Raw genomic sequence first — 20,751 nt, 5'->3', positions numbered from 1 at the left:
CATATGATTGCCATTTGCAAACTTCTGGCAAGCAAAGTCAATGAGTGGCAATGATTTGCTTAACATCCGTGGCAAAATAGGTCATAAAATCCAGTGTGATTCCATTAACAATTTCCTTGCTTAGCAATGGAAATTCTGGTCGCAACTGTGGTCATAAGTCAAGGATTATCTGTATAGGCAGGGGTCGGCAACCTTGGCTCTTTTATGACTCGTGGACTTCAGCTCCCAGAATTCCTGAACCAGCGTGGCTCAGCTTGGAAACCTGTCCCTTTCCCCTCAGCATGGCTGGCTCAGGAATTCTGGGAGTTGAAGTCCACGAGTCATAAAAGAGCCAAGGTTGTCTACCCCGGTAGACAATGCATATGTAAAACCTTGATTTAATAGACCATTTTGACAGAGGAGGGATTCATTCAACCTGATGGCTATTATATCCGAAAGTACACCATTCCTGGCAATTTACCACATTTTGTGCAATGAAGGAATTACACAAATGATATAAAATTACACAATACCAAAAGATTGAAGGAATGATACCTCTTCCACTGCTCTTCCCACTGCTGTCATTGACCAACTTACCCATTATTAGCCCCTATCTTTCGAGCACCTTCTCAGAAAATCCACTATCTTGATTTTAGGGACTTTATTATTTGGTAGGATATCCAAATTCACATTTTTTCCACTGCATCTGGCTTTGTTAAATGGAGGTTTATTAAATCAAAGGTTCAGTACCGTTTTAAGACTTTTCCTGCCACGGTTGTTAAGTGAATCATTGCAATTGTTAAGTTAGTACCATGGTTGTTAAGTGAATCTGGCTTCCCCATTGACTTTGCTTCTCAGAAGGTCACAAAAGGGGATCACCTGGTTTTGGGACACTGCAAATGTCACAAATATGAGTCAGTTGCTACAACAGTCATAAGTGTGAAAAATGGTCACAAGTCACTTTTTTCAGTACTGTTGTAACATTGAACTGTCATTAATGAATTGTTATAAGTTGAGAACTACCTGTATTTGATAATTTCGCTTCCCTTTTTCACTCTGCCAACTCATTTTTTGAGGATATTGCTGCCCATTGCATAAGAGTGTGACTTTCAACAGCCTAGGACAAGGTGAAGGATAGTCTTCCGTGCATTCAATATCATGGCAGAGTCAACTAGTTTACTTTATTAAAAATTATAAGCCACACAGAGTTGCTTTGGATAGCAAAATAAGCATTATAATTAATAATTAAATAAATAAATAAATACATACATACATACATACATACATACATACATCATAGACCAAACAATTATATACATATTTTACCAGACGCTATTAGTTTAATTAAAAAATCTGAAAAAAAGACATGTGTTTCTGACACTTTGGCCTAATTAATATATTGACTTTTTCCCCCTGACCAGTTGTTATTATTTTGTGAGAAATTTTTCAAGGGGGAGCTTATAAACAGTGATAGATTTGGGAATTTGTTTTTCTTGACACAGCCACCTTCATTTATGTCTGTCTTGAAACCTATAAAATTGAAAATAGCTTAACTTTGACATGTTTCTGTCAGTAGTGTTGTAGCCATTAATTGTTTAAACTAAATAATGATTGTGTAGGAAAATAAACTTAAAATTATATTTCAGCCTCTATGGTTTCCCCTCCATTCATTGCCTCAGCCCAATCAAAATACGATCCAAAACGCATATCCAATCATGCTATTATTTTCTAAACATATATGTTGGCAGATGGTTTCCTTTGTAACCTTACCTTCTTACTTGGAAATATATCTGTGACCCATGTTGAGATGGGCACACACACACACACACACACACATGAAAATACTCTGTGTATGTTTTGGAACAGCAGGGGGAATATATGCATGGTATTAGATACAAAAATGAAGCATCACAAGGTGCTTAAATGCAATTGTTAAAAATGACTGTGTGCTAAGCATCTATTGTGATTATGGGGGAAATGGCAAAAAAATATTTGTGTCAAATAAAGAACAAATCCAACTGAAAGTGCAATGAATTTCACCTCTCCAAAGGTGGGGAGATATGAAATATGCTGGTTCTTTGTAAATGTTTTATCCAGGAATAAACTTGTCTGTTTATTTTTAAAGAGAGGTGCAAGCTTACTTTAAAACTATATACTCTGAGTTAGAAACTAAACTTTCTAATGTTAACAGTCAACTTACCATGTTCCTCAAGGGAAGGGCATTCTCTTCTTGCACAGAGTAGATACTTTCTTTTAATTATTATGGTTTACTTTTCCAGAGCTGAAACTGGAATCAAACAGATTCCTTTGGCACTTAGCTAAAGGAACAGACAATTAATGTGTGATTGTATAGGTAGTCCTTGACTTATGACCACAACTGAACCCAAAATTTCTGTTATTAAGTGAGTTTTGCCCCATTTTATGATCTTTCTTGCCACAGATGTTAAGTGAATCACTGCAGTTGATAAGTTAGTAACTCAGCTGATAAGTTAATAACTCAGTTGTTAAGTGAATCTGGCTTCCTCATTTATTTTTCTTGTCAAAAGGCTGCAAAAGGTGATCACATGACCTTGAGACACAGCAACAGTCATAAGTATGAACCAGTTGCCAAGCATCTGGATTCTGATCACATGATTATGGGGATGCTACAAAGGTTTTAACTGTGAAAAACGGTCATAAATCACTTTTTTCAGGCCCATTGTAACTTTGAATGGTTACTAAATGAACTGTTGTACCGTGTTTCCCTGAAATTAAGACCCAGTCTTATTATATTATATTTCTTTGCCTCCAAAAGAGGCCTAGGTCTTAATTTCGGAGAATGTCTTATCTTAGGACCACCACAGCCAGGCCTCCCACACCCCGACACCTGTCGCACCACTGCTTGACTTCTGCGACCGCTTGCCGCCATTTGTGGCCTGATGTTATGTGCGCATTGCGCTGTTGCCGCTCCTCCCGGCAGGATGCCGCACAGTGCTTTGTGCTGTTTCTGCTGCTCATGGCAGGATGCTGCTGGCTCCTTGGGCCGTTTCCGCAGCAGAAATGGCCTGAAGCTCCACTTGGCCTCCTGCCGCGAGCAAAAGAAGTGGCCTGGAGTGTGCAAGCAACAGAAGTGGCCTGAAGCGCTGCAGAAGTGGCCCGAAGTGCCATGTGGCATCCTGCTGGGAGAAGCAGCAACGGTGCAATGTGATACATGGTACCCGGCCACAAGTGGCAGCAAGCGGCCACAGAAGAAGTCAAGTAGTGGTGCAAAAGATGTCGGGTTGTAGGACGCTTGGTTGTGGTGGTCCTACTGGTAAGGTAAGCAGGTGCAGGGCTCATGGGGCAGCTTCACCCCTCCTATCCCCCAGCTTGATTTTTAGGGGTGCGCTTCGTCCTAAAACTAGTGCTTAGTTTTAGAGTAGGGCTTATATTAGGCTCACTCCCCAAAATCAAGCTAGGGCTTACTATCAGGCTGGGTCTAATCTCAGGGAAACACGGTAGGTCAAGGACTACCTGTATTAACACCTGGATGCCCATGTACAAATATTCCCTTTGTGCCTTTGTTTTTAGAAGAAGAATCACTAATTCTGATTTTGTGTAGCTTGTCCCTTTTTTCAAACTGTGGTAGCCAGCTGACTGCACAGACTGTCAGTTTGCTTACCGCGAGATTGTTGACATCATTGCCAGGCGGTTGAGTAGTGGATCATTAGATTCTACAATATGGAGTACAAGCTCCAGGGCCTTGCCACCACAGAAAAATGATAGTAAAAGAACATCCCAGAGTATATTGTAAAAAAAAATGACATCACATTCACTGGTTTCTCCTTCCTTCCTGAATCATTTTTCTGTGGCAGCATTGTTGAAAACTGCTCTTTTTATCACAAAGCCAGGGAGCGAGTAGTAAAAGAGATTCTGTGGATCATTTTTTTATAGTAATGACATCTGCATCCTGGGAAGCAAAAAGAAGGAAAAAAAGAACATCTTTTCCTTTAGCTAGTCTGGAAATGGCACTCAAGCAATTAGGGTTGCTTTGCCTATCAGCTGCTATCTCATTGGAGACCCCCCTCCCCTCTAATGAGGTAGCCAGGCCAGAGCCAGCCTTAAAGTTTGGCAGCTTTTTAAGGTATAAACAAAAAGCCTATTTTTCCAGTCTTCTGTTTTATTGTGTTTTTTTGCGGGGAGGGGGGGAGGAGGTTTATTTATAAATTACAGGCTGAACTGACAGAATGTGCTGTGACAATACTGAAGCAGTAGTTTAAAGGCAATCATACCTGCTGACCAGCCAAACAGACCTTGTCCAGGATGATTTGTCCCCAACCTTTCCATTCAGGTCTGCCTCTTCCATTTATTGGTACACCCTAATGGCCTCTGTAATCAAGTTCACCCACTTTCTTACTGGTTGTCCTCTTCTCTTTTCTTCTATCTTTCCCCAGTATTGTGGGCTTGTCAAGGCAGCTGGGTCTTCATAGAAAGGTAGCCCTTGACTTACAACAGTTCCTTTAGTGACCCTTCAAAGTTACAATGGCACTCATGATCATTTTTCACACTTACAATCGTTGCAGCACACTTACAATCGTTGCAGCATCCCTATGGTCACATAATCAAAATTCAGATGCTTGGCAACTGGTTCATATTTTTGATGGTTGCTGTGTCCTGGGGGGGGGGGTGTCACGCGATCAGCTTTTGCGATGCTCTGATAAGGGAAGTCAATGGGGAAGCTGGATTCAATTAATCTCCATGTTACTAATTTAACAAATGCAATGATTTGTTGAATAACTGTGGCAAGAAAAATCATAAAATGGGTCAAAACTCACTTAACAAATTTTTCATTCAGCAACATAAACTTTGGGCTCAATTGTCGTAACTCGAGGACTACCTGTTCTGTTTACAATTTAAGATAATCACATATGCCTTGATTCTAGATAGATTTGGTCTATAATCCTATTTATTTATTTATTTACTTGGCAATCCATGACATTGTCAAGAGTCTTCTCGAACGCCAGTGCCCTAAAAGTATCCATGCTCTTGCATTTTGTTTCTTCAAAATCCAAATTGCCCTTTCCAAGGAAAACCACGCCCTTCATGTATATGATCTTGTAGGTACTGACAGGTCACAGTGTCACTACTATTTAAGATTATTACATAATATTTAATAATAAATGAAGGTTTGATACTGCTTGAAACTATCACTCTGAGCACCTGAAGGTTTCAGCAACAACATTCCTCCTTTTTAAAGTAAGCTAAACCTTTGCAGTACTTTTGCTTTGTTTTCTGTTGAAAACCCTCAGGAAAGTGTTCCTCCATTTTGCATCAGTTTGCTGCTGCATTTTGGTGCTATAATTTCAGCTGAGGTCGGGAACTGCAAAAAAAACAACAGCAATGCAGCTGACATATATTGCCCGTAAATTGCCCATCACTTGTTCTAGAAGCTTCAGCTTTTATTGTAAAGCTGCTTCCAAATAAGCCTTTCATTGTGCGGCTATACAATTTCATTCACAGAATTGGACAGAGTTCTAGGATTTGAAAAGATCATAATCCATTTGGAAACCTTGTGTTTCTTTTTTGTAACGGTGTAATTTATAGCACTAAGAGCGTTCCTCTGGAAGCACCCTAGGATAAAGTAACTTCACAAGAAGAAACTTTGAACTCTGATGGCATCATCTCCTAGAACAGGGGTAGGCAACCTTGGCTCTTTTATGACTCATGGACTTCAACTCCCAGAGTTCCTGAGCCAGCATGGAACTTTTTTCTCTGCAAAATCTTAGATCTATAATTGCACAGAGACAACTGGCAATTAACGAGATCAAACAAGTTGGAAAATGAAAAAATAACAATAAAATCACACTTGCCTCCCCCCAAATTACTCATCTACTGATCCATTCTCTGCCCCCCAAAACGAAAGAAAACTATAATTTTGCAATAGGCTATATAAGTATTTAAAAAATGAGGACTAATATTTTATAGTCCTTACTACTATAGATTTAGGTTTTGTTGCTTTGTTCATAATAATTTAAGATAAGAGTTAAAATTTCTGAGCAGATAAAGGTTTTTATCCCAGTTTTTTTATGCGATCTTAGAAAAAGTATTGTTGTTGCATCCGGCATGTTCATAATCTTCCATTAAAAATTTGAGGCATTGTAAACTACAAAAGAAAGCAGTGTTCCTATACCTTTCACTATTGCAGACAGGTACAGCTTGTGATGTACTATATTTCTACAATTGAAATTATCTTTTTTATCCAACTATTAAAGATCTGGGAACCCCTTCTTCTTCTGTATCTGGCCATCCTAACTGTTAAGTCCTCAGCGAGTGGCAAATAACTCATGAAGCAGTTGGTAGTTCTCAGGACCCTCTTTATTGGAATACAGCATACTGGTTACAACGCCGACAACGCCCAAGTTCCTCTGCTCCTTTTAAAGACGATCCCCGGGCCAAACGGCAACATTTGGCACGCTTGCACTTCGCGCATGTGCGTGAGTGCTGGCGCCAGCCAGTCTGGTCCCGGGCAGCTTGCAACTGCCCGGGACTGTTGCAACGTCCTGAGCCTGCCTTCACAGGCTCAGGACACAACACCCCTTCCCCCCCGGCTAAAACTACAACTACATGAATAGTCACCCGCGACCTCAACACAAGCGTGGGAGCCACACTAGCTCCATGTACCACGTTATCAATTTTTGGCTTCCATCCCCCAGTGTTCATTATTCCCAACTTACACAGGAAGACTCTCTTATTAATTCTGCTTTGCTGGCAGAGTTACAAAATCTTCTAGATATTTAGGAGATCTTTTAGCTCTCTGTGACCTCCGAATTTCCTGGTACCCTCCAAGCACCTCTTGCCCAGAGGGTGCTATATGTTTGTCCCCTTTGTTTGACCCTGGTGGTCCCCATGGACTATGCTCCAACGCCTGGCCTGCTTGCTTGCCCACCAGGCTCATCAGGCCAGGACTTTGTTCTCTACCTAACCTGGTTGACCTGCCTAGTTGTAGGCTCTCTAGCCCTTCTAAAGGGCTGCCACTGTTGGGCAATTCTGTAGAGCCTCCCAGGTCTGCCCTAGACCTATCAAGAGGCTGTCTTCCCCCACTTCCCAGTTCCATAGTTGGGCTCTCTGGGGTCTCGGTACTGTCCCAAAACTCAGTTGCCCCCTGAGTTATGCCAGAGGTGTCGTGATCGGGATTCGGTTCCTCGACCACCTCCCTGTGTGCTTGCCCCTTTCTGGGAACAGTGGCAGCATTGGGCCAACTAGACGGAATGTGTGCCAGCTCTCTTGCAGGGTGTGAGTTATTTGGATGCTCCCGGTTATTCTCCCTGACTGGAGTACTGAATGGTGCTGGTGTGTAGTGATTATGCCTCCGGGGTAACTCCCTGGCTGGAGTAGGCACTGGTGCCTGTGTTCTAGCTGGTCCCCACGAATTCCTGTTCGGAGCACTCACGGAATCTTGGAATGAGCTATCTGTGACTTCCCCGTTGGTTACAGGCTGCAGCCCACACTCTTCCCTTTGCCCATAGAGGTCCCCCTCCCCCCCCCGAAAAGATCCAGGAGTCTCAGTACGAGAGTCCAGTCTTGTGCGCAGCTGGTCGATGTGTCGTCGCAGGACACGACCGTCTTCCAGGGAAACCTCGTAAGACAAGGGACCTGTGACCTTGAATACTATGGCAGGGACCCACAAGTGACCAGGCCCGTAATTACGGGTCCAAACCGGGGCACCCACTAGCAGTTGCCTAGGTGCCCTTGGTTGTGTGAGTTTAGAGGGCAGTCTGTCCGGGTGCAACCAGTCAAGCTTAGTAGTCAGTTTGCGCCCCCAGCGCAGTTCAGCCAGGCTCTTCCCAGTAGAAGTTGAAGGTGTAGTGCGGTAAGCAAGTAGAAAATCTACCAACCTGTGATGCCAGTCTCCATATGTCAATCTCTTTAAAGCATCCTTGGTGATGCATACCATGCGTTCAGCCATACCGTTGGTGGAAGGGTGGAAAGGTGCAGAGGTGGCATGATGAATCATGTTGTCCTGTAAGAAAGCTTGGAATTCGAAGGAAGTGAATTGAGGGCCGTTGTCAGACACTAAAACATCAGGAAGTCCATGTGCAGCAAAAATCCCCCTCAGTACTTGAATAGTCTTTGCAGTGGTGGTGGAAGAGACAGGTACAACCTCAAGCCATTTTGAATGACTATCAACTAGGACCAAGAAGAATTGACCCTGAAAGGGCCCAGCGTAATCAATGTGCACCCTAGACCATGGAGACTGTTTCATCCCATCTATGCACAGGAGCCTGGGGCATTTCTGGGCGTGAGCGTTGACAAAGGTGGCATGCATGCACCTTAGCTTCAATGTCTTTGTCTAACCCAGGCCACCACAAATGGCTGCGCGCAAGCGCCTTCATACGTACAATGCCAGGATGACCCTCGTGGAGGGAACCTAAGACTCTAGTCCTCATTGAGGTAGGAATGACAACTCTGCTGCCCCACAACAGACAACCCTGGAACGTGGATAACTCGTTCCTTTTAAGCCAGAAACTCTGAAACTCAGCACCTGGACAACTCTCTGGCCATCCAGATAAAACCCAAGACAAGACACGAGAGAGTGTGAGATCTGTGGCTGATTCAGCAGCCACATCCCTGGCATCTAAAGGTGACTCAGGCAAGGCCTGAATTGAAAGAATGTTGATTGTGGGAGCAGGATCAGCCTCTACTACTGGCAGGGGTAATCTACTAAGGCCATCAGCATGGCCCATTTCTTTCCCAGGTTTGTGAATTAAAGAAAAATCATAGGCTGACAAAAAGATTGACCATCTCAGCATTCTGGGGGAGATGATTTGGGGGGTTTGTTTATGTGTGGTAAACAGCCCCAACAAAGACTTATGGTCAGTGAAGACTGTGAATTGTCTGCCATACAAGAAATCATGGAACTTTTTGATTCCAGCAACAATAGCTAAAGCCTCCCTGTCTATTTGAGCATAATTTCGCTCTGCAGAAGACAAGGTTCTGGAGTAATATGCAACAGGAACTTGAGTTCCATCCGGCCTAAGGTGGCTTAGTACTGCTCCCACCCCATAAGGAGAAGCATCACAAGCGATGCACACAGGAAAGGACTCATTGAAATGTGCAAGCACATTGTTAGAACTGAGTAAGGCCTTAACCTCACTGAAACTTGCTTCATGTCTTGGTGACCACTGCCACACTGCCTGTTTGTCCAGGAGCCTATGAAGTGGTTCAGCTACATTAGCCTTGTTTGGAATGAAAGAGTTGTAGAAGTTCAACAGGCCCAGAAAAGCCTGTAGTTCAGCCTTGGACTTTGGCCTAGGGGCATGCATGATAGCTTTTAATTTGGACTCAGCAGGGTGAATCCCATTGGCATCAATTTTGAATCCCAGAAAATCTGTAGAAGGCACCCCAATGTTACATTTCTCCTTCTTGAGTTTGAGGCCCATTTTCCGGAACCTCAGCAGAACAGCCCTTAATCTTTCAGCTAAGTTGTGGGTAGAGTCTCCAGCAATTAAGACATCATCAAAATAGGGACAAACCCCTGGTATACCCCTTAGTGTGTTTTCCATTACGCTTTGGAAAATTCCAGGAGCCACATTTACTCCAAATTGTAGCCTCTTTACCTTTAATGCCCCCTGTGGGTTACAATGGTTTGTGCTACAGCAGCAGCTTCGTCAACAGGCAACTGTTGATACGCCTGAGCTAAGTCAAGCTTTGCAAAAACACGCCCCCCCTTGAGGGAGGCCAGAATATGACTGACCACAGGTACAGGATAGGCATGTTGCTGCAATGCCTTATTCAGAGTGCATTTGTAATCTGCACAGATGCGAATGTCCCCATTAGTCTTAAGAGGCGTGACAATGGGGGTCTCCCAAGGACTGGAGTCAACAGGTTCTAAAACTCCTTGCTGAATCAATTTGTCCAATTCAGTGTCAATTTTCCCTTTTAGAGCAAAAGGGACCCTTCTTGCTTTTATTCTAATAGGAGTGACAGTGGGGTCTATTTTTAAGGACCCAGGGGGTCCTTTGTATGTGCCCAGCTGTGGGCTGAAGACATCTGCAAATTCTTTGCAGACTTCCTGTAGGTCTACTGTTTGCAAGCTATTGAGCCCTGTGACATGTATTCCCAAGGCCTCAAACCAATCGAGTCCTATGAGACTCGTTCGCTCACCCCCTACTACCAATACATCTAATGGACCTTCAAAATCCTTATACTGTATGTTAAGGGTGGCCTCCCCCTTAACACACACTCTGGAGTTTTGAAAGTCTGTTAACACAATGTCAGAAGGCCTAAGCTTGGCCTGAAATCCACTACCAGAACAAATCTTTCTGAATGTATGTATGGAAATGATTGAAAGTGCAGACCCAGTGTCCAGTTCCATGACCAATGGAACCCCTTGTAACTTCACTTTAAGTGACAGTTTTTTCTTAATGGGCTTGTGTGTACCTGTCCTATAGATGCTTCTTCGCGAAGCACAGAAACCCACCCTGTTTTGGCTGGGGACCCTGGTACCTTTCAGGCGCAATTCTTCTCGGGGTTGTACCTTCTGACGGCCCAGACACACAGCTGCAATGTGGCCTTGCTTTCCACATGCTCTACAGATAGCAGAGCTAAATCTGCAGTCGGTCCTCTTGTGGCGACCTCCACATCCGAAGCACCTGGGGACAGCTGAAGACCTTTCCTTGCCTTCCTTCTGCTTCCCTTCTTTCGTTGGGTAGAGACGGTCTACTTCTTCATCAGAATCCTCTTCTGAGCTCCCTTGAACTCCTTCCTGGTGCACGGACACAGCTTCTGGAGTACTTCTGATCGGCCTCATATTCTTGATTGCGCCACCTGCTGCCTCTTCTGCAGTAACCTCTCTCAAGGCATCTTGGAATGATAAATCTTCTTTAGCAAAAAGTCTCTGCTGCAATTCTCTATGTCTTAGTCCACATACAAATCTGTCTCTCAGCCTTTCTTCTAAATCTTTAAACTCGCAAGGTTTAGCGGCTTTTCTCAACGCAGCAATGTACTCTTTAGCTGATTCGCCAACCCCGTTGGTCCCTCTGTTCAAAAGTATGGCGCCAAGCGATGACAGACAACTTGGGCTGGAAGTGTTCCTTTAGCAATTTCTTTAAATCTGTGTAGGTAACAGATTCTAGAGGTACAGATGCTGCTAGGTTTTCAGCGATCTCGAATGCATCTTGACCACAAACACACAGCAGGGTGGCGGCTTTTAAGCTATCTTCTCTCACTTGATTGACCTTGAGATAGTTTTCTACTCTGGCCACGTAAGACTCCCATCTTTCCGGGTGCGTAACATCGAACTCGGAAAGTCTACCTATCTTTGCCATCTTTCAGTAGTACAGGAAGGATCTATCAGCCAGCTTACCTCCAACGTTTGCTGAATTGGCAGGCAGCTGCTGAATTTAACGCCGTTTCCTGCTGCTCAGGACTCCAGGGTAAGCTTACAATTTGTCTTCGGTCTTGTAAGGCATCCCACCTTCATCGGCAGTGTTAAGTCCTCAGCGAGTGGCAAATAACTCATGAAGCAGTTGGTAGTTCTCAGGAGCCTCTTTATTGGAATACAGCATACTGGTTACAACGCCGACAACGCCCAAGTTCCTCTGCTCCTTTTAAAGACGATTCCCGGGCCAAACGGCAACATTTGGCGCGATTGCACTTCGCGCATGCGCGCGAGTGCTGGCGCCAGCCAGTCTGGTCCCGGGCAGCTTGCAACTGCCCGGGACTGTTGCAACGTCCCGAGCCTGCCTTCACAGGCTCAGGACACAACACTAACTACCTGCAATCCTGAGTTATCACAAGTACTGCTTTTAAGCATTATGAAATTTCATATAATTAATTGGGGTAAGCACAATAGAGATACCACATCCCATTACCAATGCCTGTTCAAGCCACTGACCAGGCAGAAGGAATCCTGCATTAAACAAAGATAATTATCTACTTTCTCCCTAGATGGATCGAAAGCAAATCAAAAAAAACTTTCATGGGCTGAAAGACAAGAATTGAAGGTATGGCTGTAGGCATACGTAGAAAGAGGCACATAGCTTGGCTTGGGAGAATGGCTGCTGGGACTTAGTGTAGCTTGTCCTTGGCCTCCTTTGAAAGCAGATGGTCTTCTCCCAATTCTTCTGCCCCCAGCATCAAGGCAAAGCAAAGGGCACCTTACAAAAGGGCAGTGGAGAAGGGGGTGGGGTGCGGAGGATTGGGGAGCTTCCAACTCATTTAACCGAAAGCTCTAGCAAGCTGCTTCTTCAGCCAGGGCCATGAACCTTCCACCGCTGTCCTTCATTCCCGCCATAAATCCATCCAATTTATAGGCTCCTGTCTGGCCAGACTGCCAGGGACTGGAGTTCACACTCCCCTGGGAAGTGACTGGGCAGCATGTGGAGGTGGGGGAGGGATAGCCTGTTCAAGGTTGGGGGTGAAGGAGGGGTTAGAAGCTGAACTGATCAGAGCAGTGTTGTAGCTGGGGGAAGGTGAAACATTTGGCTCAATACAGAATAGGTATTAAGAAAGTTAGATTTCAATTTCACCTCTTTCTGGCGCTAGCCATCCACTGCCAACCCTCTGATATTTGTTCACCATTTTGTCTAGGAATGATTAGAGAGATGGTGAAACAGTATGTGCACCAGGAATCCACACTCTCAACTTCCCCTCCGTGACTGATTCTTCCTTATGTGAGAATGCTACAGAAAGCAGAATGTAGATCTGTGAAACCAACTTCACTCACAATATCTTGTTAGAAGCTTGTAAATTAAATGTGGCTCTTGTTGTCCAATGGTGAAGGTATTTAAGCAGACCCAGAGAGATCTCAGGAACCACTAGGAAAGAAAATGAAACAATAAAAAAGAGAATTAACAGAATAACAGAGAGGACCTTGGAGATCTTCTAGTCCGACCCATTGCTCAAGCAAGAAACCCTATACCATTTCAGACAAATGGTTGTCTAATCTCTTCTTAAAAAACTCCAGTGATGGAGAACCCATAGTTTCTGAAGGCAAGCTATTCCATTGGTTGATGGTTCTCACTGTCTGGAAATTTATCCTTATATCTAGGATGGTCCTCTCTTTCTTGAGGATAAATCATATTTACCTAGTGGGCCAGGCTAAAGACTGGGCTTGTAGCAACAATATGGAGAAGCCCAAGCACTTTTCTTGGAAATAAGCAGAAGTAGTTTTCTATTGTCTACTTTGGGTATATTTTTCTGACATCCCAGTCTGGCCTACAACTCTGGGATTTTATGATGTTTGCTTTGTGAATACTGACCAGATATAACCAGGATTAGCATGGGTATTTCAGGGGAAGGGAAGGAAGGGGGATGATGATGTAAGTGAGATGACATCATGAGACAAATATCACGATTATATATCCCAACATCTGCACTTGTAGCCCAACATCTACACTATGATGTTGTCAGGCTGCTGCAATTTGTTATGAATGCTATTAGAAATTAACTTTTTTGACCTCAGCCAATAGTGCTAGGTTCTGCCCATCTGAACAATCATAAATTAGCTGGGCACTAGAGTTGGGCACCACTCCACCAGGAATTATCCAGAACCAAAGACAAAATACAGAAAGATGAAAAAAAAAACAATGTAATCTACAAAATGAACTGTAATAATTGCAACCAATTCTACGTGGGACAAACAGAATTAAAAATTAGGATCCACAAACACCAGCTGGCAATCAAATGCAATGATCCCAAATCCTTAATCTCTACCCACACCAACACCAAACAACACCAGCTCAATTGGAGCAACACTAAAATCATCAGCCATGCTACCACCCGCCATGCTCGTGAGTTCATCAAAGCCTGGCACTCCACAAGCAATTCCATCAACAGACACATTGACCTACAACCAGCCTACAAACCCCTCAGAATCCAAATCAACTGCACAGCCAACCAGAGACAGCACCAACCCTCAACCAACCCACGTAACCCCTCTCCCCTCCACCAGCAGTTCACCTCCCAATGACCTGGACCTGATGTAACCTCCCCATCACAAGACTCCTCACTTGATATACTCACACCTGAAGCCCTTATAAACAGAAGAACACTGACCCTGATATCCCCTAAACTCCGCTGAAAATGTTATCTAGCCTGGTAACAAAATGTTCAGAAACCAATCCACAAGCTCTGGAAACGAACCTTCACCCTCAACTAGAGAAAAGAACCTGAGTAGGACAGCAGAGGGGCTTCTGTCAATTAGTGGGTACACCTCCAATATTATAATGTCCACAGAGGAGAATATTTGCAGCTCAGAGGTTGAAATGAGGGCTCCTTGGTGTTCCCTGAGCTTGGTTATTTTCTCGCAGACATTTCATTACCCAAACCAGGTAACATCATCAGTGCTAGTAGGGAGTGGGGTTTACTGTCATTTCAGTGCTAATAGGGAGTGGCCTGCCCTGTAAGTGTTGGTGAGAGCGGTCTTGGTGATTCTTTCATTGGACTGTTCACTCTTTGCTTGTTTGGGGTGTTGTTTACTTCTTGATTGTTGGTTTAATGTTAATGTTGGTGTATATAAAATATAAAATGAGAGCAAATCCCACTCCCTATTAGCACCGACAGTGTTACCTAGTTTGGGTGATGAAACATCTGCAAGAAAACAACCAAGCTCAGAGGGCACCAAGGACCCTTCATTATAATGCTCATTATCATGGCCCTGTTGATTGGAATTACTTCCAATGAATGGAGTGTAGCAACTTCTACAGAGGCACCTGCCTTTGATGGAGGGCGGGGAGGGGGGAATAATGAAAAGTTTAAAGAGGTGCACAGTATGGTATATATGAAAAGTAGAAAAGGGCTTGCATTTGATCACACTTCATGGCAATAGATAGATGTCCGTATCCGTCATGTAGCCAACTTTGACCATCCATTCAGTGTGGGATGATCAGCTTCTCAAGTTTCTAATCATGTCCCCATTCCCACCACAAAGAAATCCAGCAACTATTAGAGGAAAAATTGATACTACGGGAAAATAACAGCAGCTTTTCAATGAAAAAAAATAGGGCTGAGCCGAAAGAGCCCATAAAGAAACAAATGGCTCACAATGATTTATTCCCATGCTTCAAAAACCCTTCTCTGGCAGATTACAGAATTTAAAAAGTACAGTTGGGATAAGGAACACATCCAGACTTCACTACAACAGCAAACATAACTCAAAAATAAAACTATAAATCCTAGAAATCATGACCAGGTTCATAGACTATCTTTAACCATATTTTAACTTGCTTGGCTTGGGCTTTGCATGCTACAGTATGTCCTAAACCACTGTGACTTGTAAACCTGTGTTTACAGTTAGTCCGATAAGCCAAACTATGACTCATTTTATTGCTAGCAACGACTTCATTAGTCTTTCACAGTTATTACAGTAGCCTTTCGCAGAATTATCCAGGAAAACACAAAAAATTGGCATAGTCTGATGTTTTTAAGAGCACCTTTGATATGTGGGCATTAATATCTGAAGGTTTTCCTGGGCTTGTAATAAATGCGATCCCCTGCTAATTGCTGCAAATCAAATGGCCATTAAAATGCATAGCTGAAGAATGGCTTCAGCTGTTGAGCCATCTTATTTGCCCTGATCCCAGCAAAATGTGAAAAATAATTGGCTGGTTAAAAGGTGTTAGCAATTCTTTTTAATGTATGGTTATTTGGAGGGCTAACATTTCAGTTATATCAGTCGATTAATCATAGAAATCTTTGGTTCACTAATTGATGGACCTACTGTAGCTCATGAGGGCAGATTTATACAAACTGTGGGTGTTAAGTAATGTTAAGTATCCCAACATTGCCAAGGTAGGGGGGTAGCTAGGATTCAGGGTCTCTTGTATTTTTTGCCAAACAGGAGGCGTATAGTAACAGCTGGGGAGATCTGATTTTAACTGGGAAAATTCTGGGCAGAGGAGAGAATATTCCTAGGTAGGATGTAAGAATTTAAACGCAAGTTTTAAATTAAGGTGACCAACCGCCCTCCTTTAGGGAGGACAGTCCTCCTTTTTTAAGTTCTGTCCTCCCTCGAAAAGTGTCCTCCTTCATGTCCTCCTTTTTGATATTTGAAGACTAATCTGCAGGGCTTTTTTTTCCCTCATAGAACGCTCAGAACGGCGTTCCGGCACCTTTTTTGATGTGTTTTTTTTCAACTTTTGCATCAGCTGTTCTACTCCCACTATTGGCTTTCGAAAGCCAATAGGAATTGCTGCTGAGCATGCCAAAACACCCGGCTGGCAGACTTTGCACATGCAAGTTGTCTGTATTATTGTTGCAATGAATAAAATGTTTCTTTTATTTACGATATTTTTTTCTTCAATTTATTTGTGTCCTCCTTTTCATTGTAAAAAACTTGGTCACCTTATTTAAATGCTTCGTGATAATATTTCTGATTCCCCTGCCTCCTGCTTCCCTTGCTATTGTAGCACTGATTCTTGAACTGATTCTTAATCTCAACAGAAGATCCCTTTGAGGAAAGTAATGTGGCGCCTATCCTTCCCATGTGGCTGGGGAATAAGTTAAAACCCACATTTTGAAAGGCTAAGCAATCCACATCTCCCTGTCTTTAGGCCTGCTTCCCTCCAACAAAAACGTAACAAGATCTTGTAGCTGTGTTGATGTAACCAGATACTTTTCTTATGGAAACAAGGAGGAAAAACAAGACCAGCTTGGGGGTTTTAATTCCAGTGTTGTTGTTGATGATAATGATCTGGATTTAATTCTGCTTCACTCTACCAGTCTGTTAGTGGTTCAGCTACATTGTAAAGCACTTCAAGAGTGTGTGCAGCACAATTTTGGGAAGGGTAATTTTCATTAGTTAGCCACAGATGATATATTGTACATTTTCTCAGGTTTCTGCTTATTCACTCAGAATTTTTTTTTTAAAAAAAACCCTAGCTGCTTGAGTGAAATAAATAAAACAAAACTAGCTGCTTGAGTGAAATAATTATAATATAATTATAATATTATAATAATTATAATAAAAACTAGCTGCTTTACAGTTGCCTCTCTCACACACATCTATTTCCAATTCCTTATTTGCAAAGGTAAACTGAGAGGCTCAATGCTCAGTGGTTAAAGGTGCTGGAAAGCTGACAGCCCGGATTCAAGATCCAAATGCTGCGCGATGGGGTGAGTTCCTGTTACTTCCCTCAGCGTCTTCCAACCTAGTACTTCGAAAGCTCGCAAGTAGATAATGATGGGAAAGTAACAATGTTTTTATACACCTTGGTGTATAGCCATGCTGGCCATATGACCAGGGAAATATGTTCAGATAATGCTGGCTCCCTCGGCTAAGATACGGAGATGAGCACGGCCCCTTAGAGTCAGACATGATTGGATCAGGGAAACCTTTATCTTTAACTTTTTAATGTTAAACCTAGCCCTAGAATTTCATATGGGAAAAGCAACTGAGATGGATCTTAGGGATTTTCTACACAGAATCCTTAAATTGCTGAACTCCTTTATGGAAAAGCAGCTGGAAATGAATCTGCCTTTCTGGATTTCATCTCCTTCTCTGCTTTAGGCCCAGTGATGACTTGGGGTTCCATCTGGATTCTATTTGGCCCATGGTTGGTGGTTTCCACTGATTTTTACCTCTCTCCGAATTCAGAAAGAATACTAAAGAATATACTACCCTGAACCATTTTTCCTGTTCCTTTGGGCTGCCAAATGGAAAGTTGTAAAACTGTTATAAACTTATCCTGATTTTAAAAAATAAAGAAACAAAAACAAAAAATAGATCTGTCCTTTCATTATTTACGCATTCTGTCAGTGAACTTGTAAAAGAGAGTGTTTCATTATTTCACCAGTGAACTTGTTAAAAAAAAAATCAGAGTGACACAAGGCAGTTGGCAAGAACTATGCATGTCCTTCACCAATTTACATCTTGTCTTAAACCAGCTACTCTGAAAGCCGATTTTAATTATGACATTTAAGCATATCTGCATGGAAGTGACATAGCAGATTTGTAACAAACAGAAACAATTCATGTATTCTGGCAAGTCAGATGTGAACCATGCTTTCTTTAATGAAGCGCAACTAGCCAAATTCACACCATTGTGAATACAAATACTAGATGGAAAAACACTCTAAACAGTATTCCACGCACAGCACAAATAACCTGTGTGCTGCCCTTGTCAAGGAGAGAGTGTCAGTTGCTATAAAGAAATACTTCTTTTTTAAGAAGGTGCAGATCTCTATTCTTTTGAAATAGGATAGACACAAGACATTTAAAAAAAAGGCAATGTATCATGATAAAATGACATGGTTTTGCAGGGAATTTTCTTCTCTTAATAAATGTGTTTTAGATGCAGACACAATGATTATTGCTATGATTTCAGTAGGTACACAATAGATTTCAACATGGTAGGGAAGACTGTGGCCACTTGACTTCTTGAATCTTCTCAGTCTGCTATCCAGGGCCTAATTCTGAATGGATTCTCCTTTTTCTTTTTTTCTGGTTCTTGATTTTAATCCTGACTTAGACTGGACAGACCTTGAAACAGAGGGCTGACCTCTGTATAATAGTCCACATCCTATCCTCACAGAAAATATAAGAAACACCAGGAATGCAAGTGTTTGAAACAAACAGCATGTCACTGAATTCAGCGGCTGATTCCTCAGTGATAAATGAATGTGTGAATATTGCCAAAAGAAACGGCTAGTGTGGGAGCATTTCCTGTAACCTCAAAACTAAACCTAAGCTAAAAATAAAGGCTGAAGGAGAAAACCATGTGTATTTCTCCTGCTCTAAATTACATTGGCTGAAATAGTGTAGTGGGGTGCCCCAGGGCTCTGTTCTGGGCCCAGTACTCTTCAACATCTTCATCAACGATTTGGATGAAGGGATAGATGGGGAACTCATCAAATTTGCAGACGACACCAAGCTGGCAGGAATAGCCAACACTCCAGAAGACAGGCTTAAGATACAGAAGGATCTGGACAGACTTGAACACTGGGCACTAACTAACAAAATGAAATTCAATGGTGAAAAAAGCAAGTTCTACATTTAGGCAAGAAAAACCAAATGCACAAGTACAGCATAAGTGGCACCATGCTCAATAGTAGTAACTGTGAGAGGGACCTCGGAGTCCCAGTAGACAATCACCTAAATATGAGCCAGCAGTGTGCTGCAGCTGCCAAAAAGGCCAACACAGTGCTAGGCTGCATTAACAGAGGGATAGAATCAAGATCACGTGAAGTATTAATACCACTCTTCAATGCCTTGGTAAGGCCACACTTGGAATACTGCATCCAGTTTTGGTCACCACGATGTAAAAAAGATGTTGAGACTCTAGAAAGAGTACAGAGAAGAGCAACAAAGATGATTAGGGGACTGGAGGCTAAAACATATAAGGAACGGTTGCTAGAATTGGGTATGTCTAGTTTAACGAAGAGAAGGACAAGGGGGGACATGATAGCAGTATTCCAATATCTCAGGGGCTGCCATAAAGAAGAGGGAATTAAGCTATTTTCCAAAGCACCTGAAGGCAGGACAAGAAGCAACGGGTGGAAACTAATCAAGGAGAGAAGCAACCTAGAACTAAGGAGAAACTTCCTGACAGTGAGAACAATTAATCAGTGGAACAGCTTGCCTCCAGAAGCAGTAAATGCTCCAACACTGGAAGTTTTTAAGAAGAGACTGGACAGCCACTTGTCCGAAATGGTGTAGGGTTTCCTGCCCGAGCAGGGGGTTGGACTAGATGACCTCCAAGGTCCCTTCCAACTTTACTAATATGAACATGAACAAATAGAGAGAGCTGCAGAGGGAGAGGATTCTGCCAAATGAAAGAGACCTTTCCAGTATCTTAATATACAATAAATTTGTGAGAAAGGGAGTATTTTCCATGCACAGCAGAGGAAAAGGTGTTCCTCCAATTCTAAACAGTTGAAATTTGCAGTTTTCTTCCCATTTGTATTGCCTGGAAAGCAAATTCAAAGTTCTCATATCTCTTAACATACCAAACACAAATAACACACAAGATGTTCAGAGTTATCACCAGAGAAAGCGGGATGCACACATGAAAACAACAACAAGAAAAGTAGCACCAGGGAGCAATATCCTCTCCTACTGTTGTACTCAACTCCATCCAAGCAATAGCAACAGCAATAACACTTAGACTTACATACCGCTTCACAGTGCTTTACAGCCCTCTCTAAGCAATTTACAGAGTCAGCCTATTGCCCCAAAACAATCTGGGCCCTCATTTTACTGACTTCGGAAGGATGGAAGGCTGAGTCAACCTTGAGTTGATCAGGATCGAACTGCTGAACTGCTGGCAGTTGGCAGTCAGCAGAATTAGCCTGCAATACTGCATTTTAACCACTGTGCTATCACAGCTCTTAAGAAACATTGTGGGACCATTTCCTGGAGAAGCATGAGAGATGACCATATGGCAGCAAAAATAACAAGTGGACAAATTCATGCTACATCAAGAAAGTCAAGGTTCTAAGAGCAATAGTTGGAAACCTTACTACAATTACTTTGAGAAAGACCAAATTCTTGTGATGGCCCTTTTAGAAGCCAATAGATTATTATAAGAACTTTAAAGCATTCATATTGCTGTTTGAGTTTGCTGGCTTGGTTTGTTCGTTTTTCCTCTCTTCCCCTTTCTTTTCTGAGAGTCGAGAGGGGTATCTTTTGACTTGCCTCAGGACTGGGACCTTCTTAATATTTGTTTTGTTATTCAGTCCATAAATTGATATGGAAGATTTTTGGGCTAAGGAATGAGGTATTCATGTTCCAGATACATGCATACATGTATACACCTGGGAACTAAAGTAATTAAATATTGCCTTTCTTTCTTTCTCCCTCCTTTTCTTAATGTA

Source organism: Crotalus tigris, unplaced genomic scaffold (genome assembly GCF_016545835.1).
Source record: "Crotalus tigris isolate CLP2741 ecotype Arizona unplaced genomic scaffold, ASM1654583v1 scf7180000024429.2167931701:2281839, whole genome shotgun sequence".
NCBI lineage: Eukaryota > Metazoa > Chordata > Lepidosauria > Squamata > Viperidae > Crotalus > Crotalus tigris.
The sequence above is the reverse complement of the archived record's forward strand: the minus strand, read 5'-3'. Positions refer to the sequence as shown.